The following is a 12,421-nucleotide window of genomic DNA, read 5'->3' on the forward strand; positions in this document are numbered from 1 at the left end:
TGAAAAACTCTGTAACCGCAAAGGCAAACCCTAATTGCCCGAACCACAGCCAAAGAATGCAAGGCAATTTCATTGGGATGCTTGGGCTTAGGACAGAGTGAAGTCAGCACAATGTCTTCATTCAATGGAAATCAGAAACCACCTTAGGAAGAAACGACTGATAAAGGTCAAAGTACCACTTAATCTCTGTGGACCACTAGAGAAGGAGAACAGCAGGACAGCACCGCCAATTCAGACACTCTGCAGCAGAGGTAATAGCCACCAAAAAGGCTACTTTCTGTGAGTGTAAGCAGAGGAATCTCCCTAAGTTGTCAAAGGGAGATTTTTATAGAACATACAGTACCAAGTTAAGATCCCATGGAGGTAATGGGGACCGTATCGGAGGAGCCATATGAGGAACTCCCTGGATAAAAGTGCGAATCAAAGAATGCGTAGCTAAAAGGCATTGAAAAAACACTGCCAAAGCCGACACCTGGCCTTTAACCACTTAAGCCCCGGAGGATTTGGCTGCTAAAGGACCAGGGGTTTTTTTGCGATTTTTTACTGCGTGACTTTAACGGACAATTGCGCGGTCGTGCGACGCTGTACCTAAACGAATTTGACGTCCTTTTTTTCCCACAAACAGAGCTTTCTTTTGGTGGTATTTGATCACCTGTGCAATTTTTTGATCACGCGCTATAAACAAAAAAAGAGCGTAAATTTTGCAAAAATAACAATATTTTTCACATTTTTTTATATGAAATTCCCCAAAAAAAAAGTAAAAATCAAAATTTTTTAACATTTTTCGGCCAATTTGTTTTATGCTACCTATGTTTGGTAAAAAAAAAAAAAAAATCGCAAAAAGCGTATTTTGATTGGTTTGCGCAAAAGTTATCGCGTTTACTAACAAAGAGAAAGATTTTTGTCATTTTTGGTGTTTTTTTTTTTAACGCGTAATGGCGGCGATCTGCGATTTTTTTTTCGGTACTGCGACATTGCGGCGGACAGATCGGACCCTTGACTGACATTTTTGACACTTTTGGGGTTACCAGTGACATTACTGCAGTAATCAGTGCTATACATATGCACTGTTACTGCAAAAATGACACTGGCAGGGAAGGGGTTAACTTTATTGGACAGGGAGGGGTTAAGTGTGTCCTAGGGGCGTGCTTTCTACTGTGTAGGGACATTGCTATTGGTGTAAAAGCAAAGATCAACCGTTCTACATAGTAGAACGGTCAGATCTTTACTTTTACACAGGGAGAACTGACAGGCAGCTTGTTTACACAAGCTGCTCTGTCTTTCTCCCTTCACAGGAGCGATCGCAGTGTGACTGGCGGACATCGAGTCCGCCGGTCACACGCACTGACTTGCCTGTGAACGAGCCGCGGCGGGCGCGCGCCTCGGCGGGCGCGCGCCCGCTCGCTATAGGCTCGCAAGTCAGTGACAGGCGAGTGACGTACCGATACGTCACTCTGCCTGGCCGGGGCTGACCGCCGCAGTATATAGTCGTGCGGCGGTCGGCAACCGGTTAATAGTACCCAAGGCCAACCTCTGCTCAACCCCTCTTTGGGGGGAAGCCAATATCCTAGCCCCTGAAAAGGAGCGTGGATGCACCTTAATCGGTTCACACCATTAAACGTACGATTTCCACGTACGATGATAAATCTTCCTGGGAGGTAGATTTTCTAGCCTTCAAAAGTGTAGGAATCACTGAGCCAGAAAGACCTCTAGCCTTCAATACCTGGCTTTCAACAGCCACGCTGTTAAAGCCAGCGACTTTAAAGCAGGATGAAGATCGGCCCTTGAGACAAAAGATCTTCTGGAAATGCATAGATCAGCCTATACTGACCGCAAGGAGCCACCAGCGCATCTGTGGCGTCGGCCAGGAGGATCCTAAGACCTGGCTACAAACCTCTGTACCTTCTCGTTGACCGAGAAACTAACAGGTCTACATCGGGTGTCCCCCCACCAGACACACAACAGGTGAAATACCTCTGGGTGCAGGCACCATTCCCCCTGATCCAACACCTAAAGACTCAAGTAATCCACCTGCCAGTTCTCCACTCCAGGTATATGCACGGCGGAGAGGGCTGGAACAAAATTTTCTGCCTATATTAAGAGCTAGGCCACCTCCTGGGCCGCCAGGACACTCTTGGCGCCCCCTTGATTGAGGTAAACCACGGCCATGGCATTGTCTGATTGAGTTCCAGAATATTGATTGGAAGTCAACTCTTTCAGAGTCCAGATTCCCCTGGACACAATGCTTTACAAGTACACCCCATCCAGCCAGACAGGCTAGCGTCTGTGGAAACCACAGTCCAATACAATGGAAGGAAGGGCTTGCCCTGATGCAGGGCCAAGGAATGGAGCCATCACAGAAGAGCACTTCTTGCGTTTTGACTCAACCGAATCAGATTGTCCAAGATTTTGGATCCTTGTTCCACTTGACAAGAATAGCCCTTTGCAGAGGTGGAACTGAGCAAACGGAACTACCCCGAAGGTAGACACATCAGGCCTAGAGCTCGCTGAATCGCCCTCTGCAACTTTTCCGGGGGAAGAAACACCCTCGCAGAGGCTGAGTCCAAAGTCAGTCCCAGATAAACCATTTTGGAGGCTGGGACCAGAGTAGATTTTCTGAAATTGATGGTCCAACGGAACTCTTGAAGAGTCCGTACAGTGATTGACAGATCGCCCACCAGTGGGAGTCTGCTCTTAAGAGGAGATCGTCCAGGTAACCTAGTACCGCAATCCCCCGTTGTCACAGTAATGCCAATACCGGAGCCAACACGTTGGTGAAGACCCTGGGGTCGGAGACGAGACCAAAAGGGTAACGTCACAAATTGATAACGTTCCTCTGTTAAAGTGACGTTTAAAAAACGCTGGTGTCCAGCATAAATAGGGATGTGCAGATATGCGTCCTCAATATCGATAGAGGCCAAAAAGTCTCCTTGGTGTAGGAACGTCACTACCGTGTGAATGGACTCCATTCGAAACCCCTTTACCCGTACAATGTGATTTAGAGCCTTGAGGTCCAGAATTGGACGCACTTTCCCTTCTTTTTGGTGAACAGTAAACAGGTTTGAATAAAACCCTTGAAAGCGTTCCCGAGAGGGAACTGGCACAATCGCCCTTTGCGACAGTAGATCTGGTACCGCCTCTCATAGATCCCTTAACCAATCTGAAGACAGGCGTAGATTTGACGGGAAGAATCTGTCCGACGGTCGGGACCTGAATTAGATCTTGTAACACGATCAGAGCTGCTTGTGGGCCCATTTGTCCTGAATCAAGGAGGTCCCAGGTGTTCAACAGAAAACTAAGACGTCCCCCCCACCCCTGATACGGGTGAGGGCGTCCTTTCATGCAGATGGAAATTGGTCCTCAGATCTGGAAGGGCCTGTTCTCGGCTTACCCGACCACGTCTTCTTGGAACCCCCAGATGACCTAAATTGCTTAGGTCCTTTCTCCTCCGTGCCAAAGGCACGAAAAGGGCAACCTGTGTGCTGAAAAATAAGGGCCCCGTCTATTACACGGTGACTTGCCCTTAGCGGATAGAGGAAGAAGAAGAATACTCTTCCCATCTGTGAGTCCTTTGATCAGTTCATCCAACAAAGACCCAAATAGGTGGTCCCCTGGAAAAGGGGAGATCTGATAGAGCCTTTTTAGAAGCCTGGTCCGCTGACCAGCTTTTTAGCCACACCATGCGTGTTACCATTATTGCGTTTAGAACAACTCCACTGACTCGCGACAATTTTGTCACAGTAGACAGGAAAAAGGAGTACCTTTGCTTCTTTTTGGGGTCTACAGGCCCCCAGAGGAATGGCGCCCCCCATGTTAAACATTTTTTGCACCGATACAATCAGTGCATCCACCAGCACCCTTGCATGCGCATGTGCTGTAAAAAAAAAAAAAAAAAAAAAAAAAAAAAAAAAAAGAAGAATCATCCTCACAGCAGAGCACCCGAAGTGCGTGGACACGGACCCAGTAAAGTCGCTATATGCTAAGCTCACTCTGAGAACATAAGCAGGGGAGGTCGCAGACCACAGTTCCGCAAGGAGAGGGCGGCTAAAGTTCCACAAAGAGACCCATATTAGACCTAGGGGTCGCCCACCATAAAAAAGACATAGCCCCCTATAAAGGGGAAGAGGGGGCCAGCCGTGACGAAGACAGAATACCCCCACACAACAATGCCCCTATGGCGCAAGGCAGTCCATATGTCCACCCACCTGAGGGGGGGTGGAAGGGTGGACGCCCATCCGCTGCTGTATCACCCTGTTCAGCAGCTCAAACAGCCTGGTCAACAGCAGTGAGTAGGCCGCATAGGCGCGGCCTAAATTTGGGGCCGGATCTGGTCGTGAGTCCGCCGTCAGCTTGATCAGCAACTCTGACAGCTCGGTTAGGAGTTCAGACCGCCTGGTCAATCACTCAAGACAGCCAGCTCCATTAGCCGCAAGCCAGGGCCTCAGTTTTTGGACCAACGCAGCCGCGTGAGGCATCCGCCGGTCAGCTTGGTCAGGCACCTCAGCTCGGTCAGGTACTTCATCTCGGTCAGGTACCCCGAGCGCCGCGAGTAGGCCGTGGACAAAATTTTCGGCCAGACACGTGAGGCGCAAAGCCGCGGATGAAGAAAAATCTGCCCCCCCCCCCCAAACCTATAACCACTGCAGGGAGCCCAAAGGACATCCCTGCCCCAGTCACTAACCCCAGGGGGCCGGGAACTTGCTCAAAAACCCCCGTGTGCGATCCGGACAGCCCGGTCAGCAACAATCACATCCACCCCCCTTACTGAAGCAAGTGGCAAAGCCAGCTCCTACCTAACCCCGGGGGGGGGTCATATCATATCGACTATCGTTCAGCTCTAATGTTGACCGCTGGTGCAATGCTTTAGAGGCTCCAGAAACAAAAAAAATAAAATGTATATTTTTTACTTGCAACAGCAATCACAGCTGACAGGCAGGGCTTCTATAGCAGAAAGGATCCCATCAGTTTCTTCTGCCATAAATGCTTCCCCCTGTCTGTCAGCAGTTACGTACACTGAGTTGAGTATGCGCAGTTCACTGTACATCACTATGTGTTGTGGCGATGTGACTGCTGTGTCTGTGCTTGGAATGGTTGTCATCACGGCTCGGTCATTCAAGCAGCTGAATAGAGTGAACCTGGAAAGAAGACCGGGTGAAGATGGAAGCGCTCCTGCACTGACAGCACAGTACTGGGAGAGCTTCCTTTGACATGTAAATCTGTCACAAGGTGCTGGTATGTGGTGCATACTAGCACATTATGGCATAAAGATGCAGGGGGGGGGGGGGGGCTATGTAAAAAGAAAAAATAAATTATACCACTTTAAAGCAGAGGTCAACTTAAAAGCACTTGCTTATTGGCCTAGGCCGGGCCCCACTGCCACCTGGGATCGCCACATCATACCTATCCCAGAAGGCAGCATGTTACCAAGGATGCACAAGCACCGCAAGAAGCAACTGTGCATGAATCTGCACCCGCATGGAATTTCTGTGCGTGTCACAGGTATTTGTGCACACAAATCCCTTGCATGTATGCAGATGCACCGCAGGGCTCTGCCAGGTCCTAAATACCTGGCAGAGACCGCTGGCACATCTGTGAACATGCTGGATTTGCATGGGGATTTGAACATGAACAGCTGATTTATCATACCTGGAGCATTATAGGTACCAAAGAATGGTTGTTGCCCATAGTATAGAGTTGTTTAAATTTCCCAATAAAAGATGAAGCCTATTGGCAACAGCTAAAGTTTTGTGCATTTTTTTTTTTTTTTGACATTCGGGGCCAGTTTACACCACATGCAGTCAGGTGCGTTTTTTTTTTTTTTTTCTCTGCATCACAAATGCATGGATAGTAGGTTATACGGTTTTCAATGGCATAGTTCATACCAGTGGTCAGTTCCAGTAAAAAAAAAAAAGTAGAACATGCTGCATTTTTTCTGCACTGGACTGTACTGGGACGCGGTAAAATGCACCGGAAAGCACCAAAAAAAAAAAAACCCACTGGAACACACGTCCTTGTTGAGGGGTAAGAAAAAAAAGAGGGAGAGAAAAATGCAATGGACTGCATCAATAACGCACTGGAACGCATTAAAAACGTGTCAATGACGCGTATGCAGAAAACAATCTGGACTGCGTTTCTATGGTGAGAACCGGCCTTCATGGCAAAATCCCACCAGCAGCAGACTCACTCAAATAAAATTACCTGAACATAAATGGAGGCAGCTCTGTTGATTCCCAAAATATTGCTGAAACTCAGTTGTAAAGGATGCAGCCAGGTCGCATCAATGCTGGTTTAGCAAGAGTGCACAGAACATTGCAACCTACATTTCAGCAATTCTGAAATAGCTGTGGAGTCGCAGGTGACCGTATCATCTGTAAGGGGCCAGTTCCATTGTTGCAGTGCATTGTGTTAAGGTAGCCCATTCATTAGAATTATTACTATAATGCAGGATCTACAGCAATAGTTTGCACAGCACTTTACAAAACAAATAGGTGGATCGCTTTTCAGAAGATGGTAGAGCAGCAATTGGAAGGCAGGCAATCCTGAATGTCTGCTTTTTTTTCCTTCTTCAATCCCAAGGTGGGTTTTGTAGTTAAAAAAAAAAAAAAAAAAAAATAATAATGAAATCGCACCGCAACTGCGAGCTAACCATTTGGCTTATGGTTGCGGGGCGCTCCTCCTGAACTTGGTGATGCCTGGTAAACTTTGCAGCCCGAGTTTAAAATGCTATGGCCTGTGCACAGCCCTGTCAGGCATTAATCCTAGTATTTGAGTGGGTGACCTGGGGGGTGGTAAAACTGGGGCTCAGCCATCTGTTTTTACCACCCCAAGCCATAGATTATACAATGTTCTTTCTTTCCACCCCTGGTGTAAGGAAAGAAAAAAAAAAAAAAAAAAAGACCCTTATTCATCCTTTAACACGGTCAGTGTTGATGGGGGAATCCCTCCCGCAGCACTATTGTGTTCTGCCAAAGGGGAGCCTTTCCTGCCAGTGGCTATAACCAACAGCAGTGATCTCATACAAATACAACAGGCTGGTTGTACTGAAGTCGATCGATGGATCAACTTCAGTACAACCAGCCTGCCCATAGATGGATTGAATCTCAGCCAGTCCCTGCTGAAGATTTGATCCCTCTATGGCCAGCTTTAGGCTCTATTCATACTTGTACGACTCCAAAGTAGCGCCAACTTTAGATGGGTGCAACTTGGATACGACTGACCAGTGATAAGGGACAACTGTTGCATTATATAAGATTCAGGCACGACTTTCATGCAACTTATGAAGTTTAATATTGAAGTCCATGGACCTCAAGTTGCATGAAAGTCGGACCAAAGTAGTGCATAAACTTCTCTGAAGTTGCTGCAACTTTAAGTTGCACATATATGAATTATAATCATTGGAAAACATGGAGAACAACTTGCCATGCAACTTTGATGTCCAAAGTTGCAAGTGTGAACGTGCCTTAGACATGGAGCCCATAGTGCTTAAAGCGAAGTTCCACCCAAAAGTGGAACTTCTGCTGATCTCCAGTGACACATTTGGGACCTTTGGGGGGGGGGGGTACCTGTTTTTGACAGATATCCTTCCCCACTTCCGGGAGACAGCGCTGCGGCGACGTCCTTTGGAAGCTCAACCCCCCTCCTTCTTCCACCGCCACTGGGCCAATTAGAAAGCGCGCTTCATGCATGCGCAGTAGGGAATCATCTGTAAAACTGAAAGGCTTCACTGCCGGTCTCCCTTATTATGAATGGCGGCGGCAGCACCTGACAGCCGATCTGAAAATCGGCTTGGGTGCCGACATCACAGGCTCCCTGGACAGGTAAGGGTCTATATATTAAAAGTCAACAGCTACAGTATTTGTAGCTGCTGACTTCATTTTTTATTTTTTTTTCCCCCCCACGCGGAACTCCTCTTTTAGGCTGCATTCACATGTCAGCTTATAATCGCGGGCAGAACCGCCGCGGTTCCGCCCGTGATTCGGAGATTTATTGCAAATCGCGGGACGCCTAGCGTTGCCCGTTGATTTGCAATAGCCCCCCAAACGCCGAGCGATGTTGCCGCGATTTACGCCCGCCGAATCGCGGCAACATCGCGCAAACAAAATCGCGGGACGCAATACGCTCCAAAAAAGTACAAGAGCTTCTTTGGAGCGTATTGCGTCCCGCGATTTTGTTTGCGCGATGTTGCCGCGATTCGGCGGGCGTAAATCGCGGCAACATCGCTCGGCGTTTGGGGGGCTATTGCAAATCAACGGGCAACGCTAGGCGTCCCGCGATTTGCAATAAATCTCTGAATCGCGGGCGGAACCGCGGCGGTTCTGCCCGCGATTATAAGCTGACATGTGAATGCAGCCTAAGGCTTTCACACGGGGCTGACTGTGGCTGCAATCCGCTTGCTCGGCAAGGGATCTGTCCACTGATCCTCGCTAAGCAGGCGGATGACAGGTCCGTGTCAGCTCTGCATAATAAGGACACAACCACTCTCCTCTATGGGCGACCGGTTGTCAAGGGACCACCTGTCATGCGATCCAATCCGCTGGATGGAAGGGAAACAGATCCCCATCCGTCTCTTTTTGGCAGATCGGATTGGCTGTAGGCAGGCGTAAACTGACACATTGTGAAAAGAAACCTTCCAATTTTGCGGCAGCACTAAAATTGAAAATAGTGAAAATGGTGTTTTCATGTTACTATGCTTGTACTGTGTATTGCTGTTTCACTGTGGTAATGTGAATTTCTCTCAATAAAGATGTTTTCTGATTTAAAAAAGAAAATAGTGAAAATAGAAAATAGTGTAGTGCGCTCAACAAGAATAAGAAATACAAATAAATTCACATCTAAATAATGCAAATTGCTGGCGATTCCCACACAATATGAAAAACCTTTAAATAAAGGTGTAAAGAAAAAATAGTGTACAAATAAACAACATATTTACATATTATGTTCCCGATTAGTCCCCGTTCACACTAAAGGCGACCTGGTCGCCTCACAGGTCGCTGTAGGTCGCCTTCCATAGGGAAGCTGCAGACCCGTTCTAATAGGAGTGACACAAGTCGCTCCGACTTAGAAAAAGGGTCCGGAGCTTCTTTGGGGCGACCCGGAGGCGACCGCCATAGACTTCAATGTTATGAAGTCCATGGCAGCCGCTCCGAGGTCGCGGCGCGCTGCTCGCACCTCGACCTCGGAGGTCGCCCCCCGAAGTCGGATCGCCCCTGTGTGAACGGGGCCTTAAGGCTCACATTGCAACGTTATCTGGTAAGGGGCTATTCCCTCTACTTCACATATAAGGATATATTGGATTCATTGATGACTGGATTGAAGACCTCCTGATTTATTGAAGTTCATTCTTTGGTTGTTTTGGGATCAGTGTGAATGATCCGCGGACTTTATTCATCCTATATGTGTTATGGATAACATGCCTTTTAATATGTTTATTTGTACACTATTTTTTCTTTACAACTTTATTTAAAGGTTTTTCATATTGTGTGGGAATCACCAACAATTTGAATTATTTAGATGTGAATTTATTTTTCTTATTCTTGTGGAGCGCACTACACTATTTTCTATGTAAACGGACACATGTCCGTTTACGTCCGCTGCTCCACAGAGAAGAAAGGAGGTTCAGATCGGTCCGCCTAAAAAACAGGCAGGAGGACTCCATCGGAACATCCGTGTGAAAGGGGCTTTAATTATCAACGGTCTCAGACACACTGCATTTTCCCATAGCAACCAATCACATTCAAACTCTCCCAGTTCCCAGTGCAGTTTTAGCCTGGGATCACACTTGTGCGTTGCAAACACCGCATGTGATTCGCACAGGAATCACATCGCATTCCTATGCACATCATATGCTCAAATCGCATCCACACCAAAATAGCGCAGGACCCTTTTTTTCTGAACCTTAATCGCACACCCATGCAATGTGATTCTGGCAATCGCACTGCGTTTAGCAATCTGTTTAAGTGCCGGTTCACACTTGTGCGATGCGGGAAGGCTGCGAATTCGCAGCCTGTTCCCGCATCGCAAACGCACCCCTGGCAGTTCACACTGCCATATGCGATACACAGGGGGTGTCAATTAAATGTTAATGACACCCCCAGTTTGATCGCATATCGCAGTGCGATCTGACAGTTCGCACAGGATCGGATCGCACAAGTGTGAACCACTGTGCGATCCGATCCTGATGTGGCTGAAAAAAAAAAAGTCATGTGCGAGTTTGGTGCGGATACAGTGCGAATTCAGCCATACAAAGTGTATGGCTGAATTCGCATCCGCACATCAGATCGCATGTAATGAAGGAGCAGTGCGCTCCGAATTACATGCAATCGCCGCACTCGCAATAATGTGAACCGGCCCTCAGGGTGTCGGTAGTATAACATTGACACTCGCAGCTGGGGGTCACCACCTCATCCCTTTAAACCAGGGCACACATTAATTACACAGGTTCTGTGGCTGATTAAAGTGGTAATCAAAATCACTTTGTGCCTTATTTGCATTATATTAGCCTCAGAACCTGTGCAATTAATGTGTGTCCTGGTTTAAAGGGATGAGGTGGCAACCCTACCCGCAGCAGACGCTGTGTGATTGCAATGTGGTCGCTGCGTTTCCTGCATCGCATCAGTGTGAACCTAGGCTTAAACATGCATTCCAGGAGATAGGTGTAGTACTTTCTATAGTAGCAAAAAAGTTTAAGAACTAATAAAACCGGAAATATTACAGCGCAAGCTTTGCAAAACCCGAATTTCACTTTGTGAAACGTGGGAACACAGACAGTTTTTACTCCAGGCACACAATAAGGCCTTGCTGTAGAACATGCACTACTGGGAGCAGGACAGCAACACAAAAACACAACTGCAGTTTAAACACATCGCAACAGAAGCGATTTTTGACTAAACAGAAATACACAGAATCCTAAAAAACATCTGTATAGTAAAAACCTAACAAGATCTCAGGCTTTAGGGTGTGTTTAGGCACAGGATGGGGGGGGGGGGGAGTAAATTAGAAACACAAGAAGGGGGAAGCTGTACCCTCCTGGGAGCAGACATTGCAGATTATTCGGAGAAGGCGGAAAGTTCCAAAGACCTCACATTCTATATTTAGTCCCCCATGCTTACCTTAGAAAGAGACAAGCTGGTGTAAGAGATTGCAGAGTTTGTAGTGCAGCTGTCTGTCTGGAGGGGTGAGGCACCTTCCTTTCTGTAGGAGGAGGTTTCTTGTGTTCAGGCAGAAATGGCAGATAGGGCTGTCTGATCACACCCAGGTTACACCCTCCTCCATGTGCAGCCCACAATGCAGCAAGGACAGGACACTCAACTACAGGCAATACATGTAACAGCAAATCTTTACTGACATGAGCAGCACAACTAGATCTCCCAGCTAGAAACACACCAGGAATCTTTACTGACATGAGCAGCAGAACTAGATCTCCCAGCTAGAAACACACAAGGAATATACGGATCACAGATCCAGAATTGTAATTTAACCACTTCAGCTCCGGAAAGTTTTACCCCCTTAACCACTTTACCACCGGAGGATTTTGCTGTCTTACGTCTGGGCCACTTTTTGCGATTCGGCGCTGTGCGACTTTAACTGACAATTGCGCGTCGTGCGACGCCGTACCCAAACGAAATTGACGTCCTTTTTTTCCCACAAACAGAGCTTTCTTTTGGTGGTATTTGATCACCTGTGCGATTTTTACTTTTTGCGCTATAAACAAAAAAAGAGCGTAAATTTTGAAAAAATAACAATATTTTTCACATTTTTTTATATGAAATTCCCCCCCCAAAAAAATGTAAAAATCTAATTTTTAAAAAATTTTTGGCCAATTTGTTTTCTGCTACCTATGTTTGGTAAAAAAAAATCACAATAAGCGTATTTTGATTGGTTTGCGCAAAAGTTATTGCGTTTACTAACTAAGGGAAAGATTTCTGTCATTTTTGGAGGGTTTTTTTTTGAACGAGTAATGGCGGCGATCTGCGATTTTTTTTTGCGGGACTGCGACATTGCGGCGGACAGATCGGACCCTTGACTGACATTTTTGACACTTTTGGGGGTACCAGTGACATTACTGCAGTAATCAGTGCTATATATATGCACTGTTACTGTAAAAATGACACTGGCAGGGAAGGGGTTAATTGTATTGGAGAGGGAGGGGTTAATGTATGCCTGGTGCTTACTAACGTGTGTGGGGGGAGGGGACTATGTGACACAAGGACAGATCGAGGGTTCAGCTATGCTGAACCCTGCAATCTGACCCTGCCTGTCACTTAGGAGATCCGCCGCTTGTGTTTACACAAGCGGGCGGATCTCCACACTCGATTCCCCGACGATCGGGGAAGAGCGGCGGCGATCGCCCTGCTCCTCCCCTGGCCCGACTCCCGCTGTGACTGAATACAGCGGGAGCGAGCCTCCGGTGGCGCGTGCGCGC

General features: G+C 47.3%; 1 protein-coding gene across 2 annotated transcripts in view; it reads right to left on the minus strand.

The window, feature by feature from the left end:
- CPNE1 (copine 1) overlaps positions 1–11,230 on the minus strand; it is an 85,123-nt gene extending 73,893 nt beyond the window's left edge. For both annotated transcript variants that reach the window (XM_082271322.1, XM_082271323.1), the window contains exon 1: positions 11,109–11,230. The gene's annotated coding sequence lies outside the window, so the exon portion shown is untranslated. The remainder of the gene's footprint in view (positions 1–11,108) is intronic.
- Between the last annotated feature and the right edge of the window lie 1,191 nt (positions 11,231–12,421).

The sequence above is a fragment of the Pelophylax lessonae genome, assembly GCF_965119305.1.
Source record: "Pelophylax lessonae genome assembly, chromosome: 11".
Lineage (NCBI taxonomy): Eukaryota > Metazoa > Chordata > Amphibia > Anura > Ranidae > Pelophylax > Pelophylax lessonae.